At 35.1% G+C, this 13,320-nt stretch overlaps 1 protein-coding gene across 50 annotated transcripts in view; it reads left to right on the plus strand.

The window, feature by feature from the left end:
* Positions 1-13,320, plus strand: part of LOC106872181 (membrane-associated guanylate kinase, WW and PDZ domain-containing protein 1) — a 668,717-nt gene that overhangs the window by 408,789 nt on the left and 246,608 nt on the right. The window lies entirely within an intron of this gene.

Here is a 13,320-nt window from a genome sequence, read left to right on the forward strand (position 1 = left end):
GTTGATTGAACATATTGTGTCTACTGGGGGGTTTGTACTGTTTGTCAAGTCACAACAAGGACCTCAGACAGTCTTTAATGCTATATGTGTGCAGTTCCCAGTAATGCTGACTTTTGCAATACACCTAGATTGTAGAGTATTTCACAAGTCTTCAGATTGGGTGGTATTGAACCCAATGCTCCGATGACAATAGGGATAACCTTTATGTTTGACTCTCTTAGCTGCCACATGTTAGCAATCTCAATTCTTAGGTCTCCATATTTATCAACCTTTTCGTTTTCTTTCATGATGATATGTTGGTCTCCTGTCACTGCCACGTCAATTATTAGGCACTCTCGTTTGTCCTTCGTGAAGGTTACTATATCCAGCCTCCGGTGCTCTAATACCTTGCCTGTCTGGAAGTCAAAGTCCCAGAAGATTTTTGCCTTCCCCTTTTCCTCCATTACCTATTCTGGTGTATGTTGGTACCAAGCATCTGTAACCGCATATCCATACTTACAGCATAGTAGCCAGTTTTGAATTAAAATCTTCCACCAAACCTTAGTCACAGTTTATGTTCCTAACACTAGCTTAATAATAACTAAGTAATTTTACTAAATTCTTTGTTACATTTAAAATTAATTGAAAGAAACACAGAGCATCTCAACAGAAATATGGTAAGAAAATGGTTAAAGTAGTAAGCTGGCAGAATCATTAGCAAGCTGGACAATATATTTAGTGGCATTTCCTCCCTCTTTACATTCGGAGTTCAAATGTCTCCGAGGTCAACTTCATATTATGTCCTTTTGAGGTGGTCAACAACTTAAGTACTGGTCAAGCACTGGGGTTAATGTAATCAACTTACCCTTTCCCCTAAAATTTCAGGCCTTGTGTCTATAATAGAAAGGATTATTATTATTGCAACAAGCTGGCAAAATCATTGCCATGCCAAACAAATGGTTTAGCGCCATTTCTTCTTGCTCTTTACATTCTGAGCTCAAATTCTACTAAGGTGGACTTAACCTTTCATTCTTTTGGTGTTGATAAAATTAGTGCCAGTTACACACTGGGGTCAATGGCATCATCTAGACCTATTGCCCCAAATTTCAGGCCTTGTGCATATAATAGACTGGATTATTAATTTTAGCATTATGATGAAAGGGGGTGGATTAGCAGAATAATTAAGAGTGTTGGAGAAAATGCCTTACAGCATTTACCTGCAACACTTTACGTTCCGAGTTCAAATCTCACCAAAGTAAACATTGTTTTTTTAGACCTCCAGTGTCAAAATAAAATACCAAACAAGTACTACAGAAATTTAGTTGACTAACCCCTCCCCACAAGCTTCTCGTTTTGCACTGTATTGTTTCTAATTTAGTCACATGACCAGAAATTTTGAGGGGAGGTGTTTAGTCATTTATATCAATTTTTAGGATTTGGCTGGTACTCTATTTTACCAGCTTGGAGAAAATGAAAGACAAAGTTGACCGTGGCAAGATTTGAACCCAGAATCTAAAGAGTCAGAAGAAATATCACCAGGCAATTAATTTGTCCAAAGCTCTAATGATTTTGACAAACCACACTTTTGCTGATATTAGAACTACTTTTTGTTATTAGAGAAGTATTAAGGTAATGAAATTGCTGAATCATTAACATGTGTGATAAGAAGCCTGCTTCCCAATCACATGGTTCTGGGTTCAGTCCCACTGTGTGGCACCTTTGGCAAGTGTCTTCTACTATAGTCTTGGGCCAACCAAAGCCTTGTGAGTGGATTTGGTAGACGGAAACTGAAAGAAGCCCACCGTAGATATATATGTATGTGTGTGTGTATGTATTTGTGTCTATATTTGTGTCCCCCACCATTGCTTGACAACCGATATTGGTATGTTTATGTCCCCGTAACTTAGCGGTTCGGCAAAAGAGATGGATAGAATAAATATACTAGGCTTACAAAGAATAAGTCCTGGGGGTTCGATTTGTTTGACTAAAGGTGGTGCTCCAGTATGGCTACAGTCAAATGACTGAAACAAATAGAAGAATAAAAGAATAAAAAATGCTCAGTGGCACAGCCATCTTTACATTCTGAGTTCAAATTCTGCCAAGGTCAACTTTGTCTTTCATTTTTTGGGGGTTAATGAAATAAGTATTGTGGTCAGTGTAATTGGTTATCCCCTTCCCTCAAAATTTCAGATCTTGTACCTCTAGTAGAAAGAATTATAATCAGAAATATTTGACCAAGAGATCAAGTATTTAGTTTTATCTTTTAGTGTCCCTAGTTCAAATTCTGCCAGACTTGACTTTGTACACCACCCCTAATCTCCACCAGATAATAAAACTGCATATGAAACCACCCGGCTTATACTAACCAGATTTGCTTCAGTTAACTATACCCCACTTCACTGTAAATTTCAGGCCTCTGTGTCAGTTGTAGACACCCTTGAATAACATTGTTAATACCATCAAGAAAAGAATGAACAGCATGTAATTTCCTTCTGTTTTATTGTAAATTTGTGTCTTTTCAGAAGACACTGAGATACAAAGTAATTACTAAGTATTCTGGTTATTCAATTATTTATTTATTAGTGGTGTTCACCTTGAAGTAAGTGTTCAGTGATGAGTGTCTGTGGTTCAGTTTCAAATCCTGGTTGGAATCATTTCATTTATCTTAAATTACTAATGATCTTAAAAAAGCATGAATATCTTAACTTCCTGTTTGGCAAAGAATCTCAGGCTTCTTATCTACTTATGTAATAATTATTTATGTATTTTCATTGGAAATGATTTGCCTCAGTACTGTAAACTATCAGTTTCTTTGGCACTTTACCAATGAGACATTCTCTCTTTTTCTTAACATTTTTCGCTGCCAGATAAATTGCAAAAAAATTGATTTTAGTGTCTGGCCAAGTGCAGAGCAGTGTCACACCAATTATGCAAAGGAAGACATCACAATTATAAATTTTATTCATTGATATCTCATAACTTACAATAGATTAGTTTTATAAATGTCAGCTTTATTGTATAAAAACAGCAGCAGTTTAAACTTGGCTCATATATTTATGATATACTGCTGTGTTATTTATTAAATATGTTGTCATGCTTATCTGTTTTACCAATTCTACCCTAACCAGTTCTTGTCAATCAGAACATTTGCAGGGAAACATCTTATTAAATTACGAGGGTCAGACTGCCATATTTAGTACTCTGTACTCCAGATGTACAAATAGAAGTATCTGACTGGCTTTCTTCTAACACTGATCTCACATCTTTATTACAAATATACTGCCCTAAACTTAAGGTATCTCAAAAGTAATCTATTTTATCACCTTCAAATGCTACTTTATCAGTAAGTATTGATGCTGAAGATCTATTTTCTTATATCCTGCTTAAATAGACCCTTGAAAGTGTCAGCAAAAGCAGTACCATACTCTTGATAATGAGAAAGCCATTGACTGGATATAATACAAGAATCTTCTGGAAAAACTGCTCATTTGTCAAATCCATTTAGCTTGTGCCTTTATGATTGGAAGTTTTCCATTCAACCACTTTTTGTATTTCTAAGGTTCTCTAACCTAAGTCCTGCTTACTCTGATATACTCCAAGGCTCAGTTATAAATCCCCTTCAATTTCTTCTCTGTACCAAAAACCTGTTCTTAGTTATTTCTCAACACAAACGTCTATGTAGACAACAGTTCCTTTTCATTTTTGTTATAGGCAACATACATCATGTATCCTTGATACTTTTTAGCAGACCTGCACTGGTACCATGTGCAGGTTCTTTGCAAACATCCTCCATTGTGGACATGGCAACTTAATCTCCATCAACAAATCTTCCCCACCCCCACAAAGAACACAGTTACCACCACATGTGCCACTACTCATTTACAACACTGTGCTCCTCTTATGGTCAACTCCTAGCTGAAACCTTCATAGATCTTAGTAACTTTGATGATTTGTTTTCATGATAATCACATAATATAACCAAAAATAAACTTTGGATCTTTGCTTTAATTTCAGACTCTATATTTATAAACCATAGTTGAACCTCCTTACTACAGAGCTGGTTGTATGTCTGTCACTATGACACAGCTTCACAATCCCAAAACAGACCATCTTATTGATTAATACACTTTCACTTACTTATTCCTTTCACTCCCTGTGGAGCACAGCCCATTGCTGTCCTTCTCATTTCATACATCCTCTTGGTGTTTCTTGAAAGATGACCTTTCTTGCCCAGGGTCATGTTGCATTTGAACTGTCATCAATGCTTCTCTAACTTTGCTTTTTTTTTTTTTCTAGACAGAGATTTTAGCCCTGTGCAGACCCATTTTTACCTCTGAGAAGAGGTAGTCCATATTAGTCTGGTCTCTATCCTTTGACCTGTCCACAATAGAAGGTCCAACCAGGAGCTTGTACTGCTGGCAGAGCTCTCTCAGGGTCATTGAGACACACAAAAGACCACACTACAACAAGGAATGGACCTTGCAGTAAACACATTCATTCAAAAATATTCTAAAACTCTTACAATCTTGATACATTATGTCATTTCTACCATCATGATAGCAATCCATTTTTTCTAAACTTGTAAGCTCTGCATCACCCTTATCCAAGCTGATCTGATTTATTTTTATCTCCTCTTATCATTTTTACTGTCTCATCCCCCAAACATTGCTTTAAGCCAATCTTTTATACCAAGAACTACTGTCATTTCATATACTGTCCTTACCCACATTTTCTTTATAGATATCAATTTGCAAAAGTTCCACAACTAAACATCAACTGCATCGACTTTCACTAGTCTGGTAAGACATGCATAATCTATATGCATCACCATTCATCCTTAACAGAAATTATTGAAGGAAATTTACTGTAATAGATTTTCTTCTCCATTTGCATCAAACTAAACTATTGTTCCCCACCCCCTACACGCGCACTAAATTAGGGGGCTTATGTCGAGATTGAAGATAATCTGAAAAGTATGTAATCATTTAACCGTCGACATTTATTTTTTTATGCTTCAGTGACTGAAACAGATCTTCTGAGGAAATTATTGTTTTTCTTTTCATTTATTGGCTGAGTAACATATTTAATGCCAAACCATTTCTTCAACTTTAACTTTTTCCTGCAGTTAGCAGCCCTTGAAAATGCATCTACAGGGTAACTTGATATTGGGTAGGTTTGTTTAAGTTGTATATCTGTGTGTGTGTGTGTGTATGTAGTGGTAGCTAGATATGCATGTATCTCATTAGGTGCATCTTATTTAGCTTATCAAAGCTTTTATTCACTGACAGTGCTTTACAGTTAATTAATAATTAGTTAGAGCTATAATCAATCTCTGTGGGAAATAATTAAACAGAAAATATTAATCTCAAATATATCTATACAAAGAAAATATTCGCATATTTACTTTATGCAAACATATATGTGTGTGTATTTATTTAGGTTATAGCAAATCTCTCTCTCTCTCTCTCTGTATATATGTGTGTGTGTGTGTTTGAGAGAGAGAGGGGGGAGGGAAAGAGTTTATTGGAACTTAATGCTTTATCTTGCAACTTGGATTTCACACCACTGTGATCTTCAGGGAAGAACCCTTACCTGAAGATCACAGTGGCATGAAACTCAAGTCACAAGATAAACATTCAGTTTCAATAAATCATATGTTATATGCATCGAGCACTTCAGTCTCATTCATTTGACATAATTCAGCATTAATTGAGTGTGTGTATGTGAATATACACATACTTATGCACATACATACATTCATATACATATTCACAGAATTGGATTTTGGTTTTGATTTGTCTCAAACAGATGACAAGTTTCAGCTTAGTAGTTGAATAACGTATCTCCAGCATGAACCCATCATAAAGCTGTCATGGCTCAATTCCAAGGTAGAAACATTCATTCACATTTAATCCTCCTACTGTGGAATTCAAGCTGTAGTCACACCACATCTATGCCTATACAAGTTAAAATCAAGTATATAGTATTCAACAAACTAAATTACTTAAGGCTTCACTGAAGTAAAAAAAATAGTGAAAAATGTCATGGCTCAGCTAACTAAACAACTTGTCAATGTTCCCAGAAATTTAGACATAGTGAAAGTGTAATTGCAGCTAATTACATTTAATGTATGTGTCAAGGGGACTAACAAACAGAGAGAGTTGGAGGACACACTGCCAGTTATATTACAAAATAATTTATATTTTGTTTCACATTTAAAAGTCCTTTTTTTTTCTTCCCATGCAAATTAACTGTTATTTTTGTCAATATTTTGTTTGTTGTAATTTATTTTATAATACTTATTGTCATGGTGATACTGAACTATTTACTCTAATTCAATTATCTCATTCATTTGTATAACTTAATTAATTATTAGTTGTTCATTATTATTAGTTTATATAAAACCTTAACAATTGTAAACCAACTAATGCTGATTTCCCTTATTTGATTCTATATGCAACAAGGAATACAATTCATACGTGCACATGCTCCAATCATTTACCAGTAGTGGATGCACACATATACTAACATTTGCTTAAATACACACCTACGCATGTGCACGCACACAAACACAAGCAATTGCTGGTAACAAATGCACATATATGATTACCAAAATAACACTCATCATAACTAATATTGTTATTTTTTTTCTTCACTGTACAATTATTTCAAGTTAGCATTTTTAATGCTTCCTGCATTTAATAACACCTTTTATAATTGTGCGTGTGTGTGTGTGTACGCATATGTGCACATGTGTGTTTATGTACTATTTGAGCAATACTTGAAAAATACTTTGGGTCATGTACTCCATAATATCAACATATTTTGTTGTTACAACATGTTTTCGTTGTTATGTTATTGTGTCACTATTATGATTGTTGCATAACAAAACTTATGAAAATATTGTTGAAATGGAATTACTTAAACAACAACAGAAAAAGTAAAGAAAATTGAGATGAACTATACATATCCAAACACACACACACACACACACAAATGCACACATATTTCTCTCATTCTCTCCAACACACACACACACACACACAGAAAGTGAGATGTTTACATTATATTGCAAAAACAAACAAGCAAGAAAACAGTCTTTATAAGTAGGAAAGAAGACAGGATCCTGGTGCCGTTTAGGAAAAGGCCATGCTTCATATACAGACAAGCAGTAGACAGAAATTCCATACAGTATTACCATTGTAAACTATGGATACATAAGAGGTATGATTTGACTGCAGTTCAGATATGCTAAAAGAACAGCTAGATCTTGTATGTGGCAGATGTACAAGAGTAGTTAGCAATATAAGTATACATGAAGTAGATTCTATTTAATCAGTGTTTCTCAACCATTTTTTACCAAAGGATCCCTTTGGTTCCAATTATATTCAGTTGGACCCCCAAAGCCATGAAATGTTTAAAAATCTTATATTTTCATAATTAAATATTATTAGGAATTTATTTTATTCTTTTATTCTTTTACTTGTTTCAGTCATTTGGCTGCGGCCATGCTGGAGCACAACCTTTTAGTCAAGCAAATTAACCCCAGGACTTATTCTTTGTAAGCCTAGTATTTATTCTATCGGTCTCTTTTTGCTGAACCGCTAAGTTACAGGGACATAAACACACCAGTATCGGATGTCAAGTGATGTTGTGGGTGGGTGGGGGTACAAACAGACACAAGCACACACACACACACACACACACACACACATACGACAGGCTTCTTTCATTTTCTGTCTACCAAATCCACCCACAAGGCTTTGGTCGGCCTGAGGCTATAGTAGAAGACACTTGCCCAAGGTGCCATACAGTGAGACTAAACCTGGAACTATGTTCCTCAACAAATTCTTTTGACCCATGCAAACACAGAAACATAGATGCTAAAAGCAACCATGTAAAAAAGATATACCTAAAATTTTTTACCACCAAGGGTCCCTTTATTTCAGTTATTTTCCCACAGGCACAGGTATGAGTGTATAGTTAAGAGACTTACTTTGTAAGTACATTGTTTCAGGTTCAATCCACAGCACAGCACCTTAGGCTAGAGTTTTCTACTATAGCTCCAGGCTGACCAATGCTTTGAGAGAGGATATGGTAGATGGAAACTTTTGGAAGCCCACCGTATATGTGTGATTGCCCCCCCCCCAACAGCTTAACAACCAGTGTTGGTTTGTTTATGTCCCCATAACTTATCAGCTTGGTAAGAGATACTGATAGAATAAATACCAAACTTTAAAAACAAAAGGAGTAATGAGATTGATTTGTTTAATTAAAAACCTTCAGAGTGGTGCCCAAGCATGGCTGTTATCCAATGATGGAAACAAGTAAAAGATAAAAGATAGACCAGAGGCCTTTCAAAAGTTTATCTACTCAACAAAAGGATTTTAGTAGCTAACATTAACCCTTTCATTACCAACCCGGCTGAAACCGGCTCTGGCTCTGTAGTACAAATGTTTTGTTTATATAAGTTCCAAATTAAAATCTTCCACCAAATCTTAGCCACAATTTATGTTCCTAACACTAGCTTAATGATAACCAAGTTATTTTACTAAATTCTTTGTTATATTTAAAATTAATTGAAAGAAACATAGAGCATCTCAAACTAAATACAGTAACGAAAGGGTTAAACCTTCTCTCCCAACTGAAAGAAAAATCTAACTGATATATACAACTAAAATAAATTGCAATATTAACCAAAAACACTTACTTTGTTAATGAAATGGTTGGTGGTACTTTGTTGATACTATGTTCCAAATTTCAGGTTCAACGGCAGATAGTTTTAAGCATAGATCATGTTATAAAAAGTATCTAAAACAAATTAGAGTATTCCTGTAGATTTTGAAATTACTTTGAAATTTTATAAGTCTATCAACGTTATCATGAGTAATTATCCATTTAACGCTGCAATGTCTCAAAATTTTGAACTTGGCTCACAGATCCCCAGTACAACTTTTGCATATCACCAGGGTTCCATGGACCACAGGTTGAGAATCGGTAGTGTAAAGGCTCCTTCAGTTATTGGTAAACTGTTTGCAACCGAAAATTGAAACCAACTCATCAAATGCTTACATCTTCCTTCCCTTCCTTTTTTCTTTCTTTTTTCTTTTTTTCTTTCATATTCTTCATTTTATGTAATATGATATTAGCCAATATACAGTATGTAAACAAATGCAATGCAGTGAGAGCATGTAAAGGGAAACAGCACAATCAGACGTATAATTCAAATGTCTCTCTCGAAATTTGTTAAGCTGGCATTCATCAAAAAGGAAAAAAAGGCTTCTGATGAAATGTTTAGCTAACCTGTCCAGTCTGTGCAAATTGAGTAGACAAAGAGATGAAAAAGAAAAACCTGCATGATATAAATTATTATTATTATTATTATTATGAAAAAGGCGGTGAGCTGGCAGAAACGTTAGCACACCAAACAAAGTGCTTAGTGGTATTTCGTCCATCGCTACATTCTGAGTTCAAATTCCACCAAGGTCACCTTTGCCTTTCATCCTTTCATCCTAAATTAAGTACCAGTTGTGCACTGGGGTTGATCAAATTGACTGGCCCCCTCGCCAAAAATTTCAGGCTTTGTGCCAATAGTAGAAAGGATTATTATTTTATCATTATTATTATTAAATTATTATTATTATCAGTATTATTATTATTATTATTATTATTATTATTATTATTAGGGTTGCAGGCAGGCAGAATTGTTAGCACATCAGCCAAAATAACTTTGTGACATTTCTTCTGGTTCTTTATGTCCTGAGTTCAAACTCCACCGAGGTCAACTTTACCTTTCACTCTTTCAGAGTCAATCAAATAAATACCAGTTGAATGCTGGGGTTAATAGAATCAAATTACACACCCACCCTGTAAAACTGTTGACCATGTGCCAAAATTTGAAATTAGTATTATTATCATCTTCATTATTATTATTATAAGGCGGAAAGCTGGACAAAATGCTTAATGGTGTTTCAACTGCCACTACATTCTGTGTTCAAACTCCACTGAGGTCGACTTTGCCTTTCATCCTTTCAGGGTCGATAAATTAAGTACCAGTTGCGTACTGGAGTCGATGTAATTGACTCAACTTTTCCCCCAAATTTCAGGCCTTGTGCCCACAATAGAAAGGATTATTATTATTATTAGTAGTAGTAGTAGTAGTAGCAGTAGTAGTAGTAGCAGTAGTAGTAGTAGTAGTAGTAGTAGTAGTAGTAGACTACTTCTACCTATAGAAGTATATAGCTGTTAAATTCATCACCTGCAAAATGTCTTGTCTTTAGTTCCAAACTTTCTCCTGGGAATAAATCTGCTTTCCATTATAACTTCTCTGTTCTTTCCATAATAAGATTACTGGTTCCCTCCTGGGAATTTCTTTGGACTTTTGTACCTTGAAGAAGGTTCTGAGATGATTCAATAGACTTGGTTGAATTTCTTTTCTTTCCTTGAAATTGAGTTTCTCCATCCACCTCCCAGGAAAGACATGGAGAAAACAACTGACAGCCAAACTACTAAGACAACTAATAGACTCTCTCTCTCACACATACACATACACACACACAGATACACACAGTAATCCTGTGTGTTCAGTTATCATAATTTCTTATACATATTGAACACACACACATAGTCACACTCTGAACAGCTGCAAATTTTATGATATATAATTAGGCTAATATTGACCATGTAAAGCGATATGCCTTCTTTTTAGATCTAAGTTTAAGATAGAATATCTCTTTTACATAATGTGTTATTGTGCTACTATCCAGTATCTCAGTTATGGACGTAGTTGTTTGCTAGAACATGTCAAAAGTGAGATATGCCATTGTCGAGTGTGTGAGTTCTACAATGTGACAATGTAAGAAGCAAGCAGAGGCCTTGAGTCAAATATTGCAAAGTGATACAACTGTGATGTGTTATTCTGCTGCTGTACATGTGTATGGTGCTTTTTCATCTGTATGATAGGTTTATGTCTGTTGGTTAAGAAGCTCATTTTGCAATCACGTGATTTCAGGTTCAGGCCCAATCCACAGCACCATGGGCAAGAGTCTTCAACTATAGCCTCAAGCCAAGCAATGCCTCAGTGAATTTGCTAGATGGAAATTGTTTAGAAGCCCATGGTGTGTGTGTGTATGCATGCATATACATGTGTGTATACATGTATACATTTATGTGTGTCTTTACGCTTGTGCCCACCACACCACTTGACAACTAGTATTAGTTTATTTATATCTCTGTAACTTAGCAGTTCGGCAAAGGAGAATGATAGATTAAGTACTAGAATTAAAAAAGTAAGCACTGATATCAATTTGTTCAGTTAAACCATTCGAGGCAGTGCCCCAGCATGGCCACAGTCCACTGACTGAAGCCAGTCAAAGATATTAGAGAATTCGATATTTCATTTTACTCCTATATATTGTAATCATCATCATCATTTAACGTCCGTTTTTCCATGCTGGCATGGGTCGGATGGTTTGACTGAGGTCTAGAAAGCCAGTGGCTTCACAAGGCTCCTATCTGATCTGGCAATGTTTCTACAGCTGGATGTCCTTCCTAATGCTACAGTTCAGCCGAGACAGATAATACTTTCAGATTGTGTTAATCTACAGAATCGACTTACTATTTTGTATCTCTCTGTTGTAGTTTAACCCCTTACCTGGCAAAGACAAGTTGAAGTGTCTTCACCCAATTTGTCTTTTTCAGAGTACGACGGGTAAACTCATCCAAAACATAGAATTTCAAAAACAGCCACAGATAAGTTAATACGGCAATTCTCAGCATTTCTTGGTTTTTATCTGGTTTTTATTTTATTCTTTTTTTTTTCTTTTTTTTTTTTTACAAATTATGTCCAGATAGCGAAGTCAGAAGATGACCACGAGTATGGACCTTCTATTAGAAGTTTGGATACATCAGATGAGAGTGCAAGCTCGTCTGACAAAAAAAATTTGTCTGAAAATGAAACATTTTCTCCCCAAAAAGTTGCGGGGGGAAGGGGTTAAGCAGTTAAGGGGTTCCACACTAAATTAACAATCTATGACCAAATGCATTCCCACTCTTAACAAGTTCATCTCTTTCTCTGTTACTTTTCCATTCATGACCATTCCATGCTTTTTTTTTTTTCTTTGTAGACATAATATGCCAAGGATTACATTATCCACTGTCCTTCATTAAGACACTAGGATGTCACATGAAAGATTTTGCTGCTATCTCTAGTGACCCAAACAATCCCCTAAAGGCTTCCTTGTTCTCTCTTTGTTGTTCCTTTGACATACATTTGATATATATATCTTGGTATACATCATATCATTTGTGCTCCACCATTTAATGAATAATCCCATTTTTCTGCTGTATTGCTACATTAAACTATAATTTATGAGCTTCAGATATATTCTGTATGTTCACACCATATCTGAACATCATATCTCTGTATGTTTGTGTGTGTTGTAATATAATAGATCTGCTGCATTTATTCTGTACAATATTTTAACTAAAGTATTCCTATTATTTTCTTTATTACCAAATCTCTTTTGATCCATGCTATTGTGTCTATAATGATAATGGAGTCAATGCTCTACAATGTATTGGTTTCATTACATGAAGTGTGTGTGTGTCCATAAAGATTACTTTTATATGTGTGTCAGATTGACTAAACATCTTATGCAGATTTTTTTTTTATGTTAATAATACTTCAAAAAAAATAACTTTGCTAAAAAGAGAACTTAATTTTAAGAAAATAGTTGCCAGTTTGAATGAATGATCTTTTCCTAGTGAGATTCAAACCAAATAATTCATTCATTTTTTTTTTTTTTTTTTAAATAACTAACTTAAATTACTCACCAAAAGTAACAATAATTTAGTTTGTATTTTTTCTCTGTCCCACCACCTACTTTCATTTAACATGTTTAGGAATTTGTTTTCTTTTTCTTTTCTCTGTGCATGTGGTTGTATACTGATAAGAATAGGTAATAGTCACATGGCAAAGATGCTTGGGGAATTTACTGGGTGAGGAGCAAAATTTTCCATCTGAGACTGTAAAACATGTCTCGGGACCTGTGCACAGTATGAGGCCTTGTGTTTATCTGGAAGGAAAAGAATTATTTAGTGATTAAATTGTACAGAATGTTTCTTTTGGCACAACGCTTCTTTGGAAATCAGCAGAGTGTGCACCAACCACTCCTGTGTGATATTTTGGCTAAATTGCTGCAGCTTGTACTGCACTATATCAGATATTCTACTCCACCAGACACAGAACAGAATTTTTTTTTTTTTTTTTTTTTAATTCTTGATGAAGTTTGGGCTGAGAAATTAACAGTATAAGGTCAGTGGCTCGTATTCAAAACGATG

Source organism: Octopus bimaculoides, chromosome 4 (genome assembly GCF_046866305.1).
Source record: "Octopus bimaculoides isolate indiv1 chromosome 4, ASM4686630v1, whole genome shotgun sequence".
NCBI classification, from domain to species: Eukaryota; Metazoa; Mollusca; class Cephalopoda; order Octopoda; family Octopodidae; genus Octopus; species Octopus bimaculoides.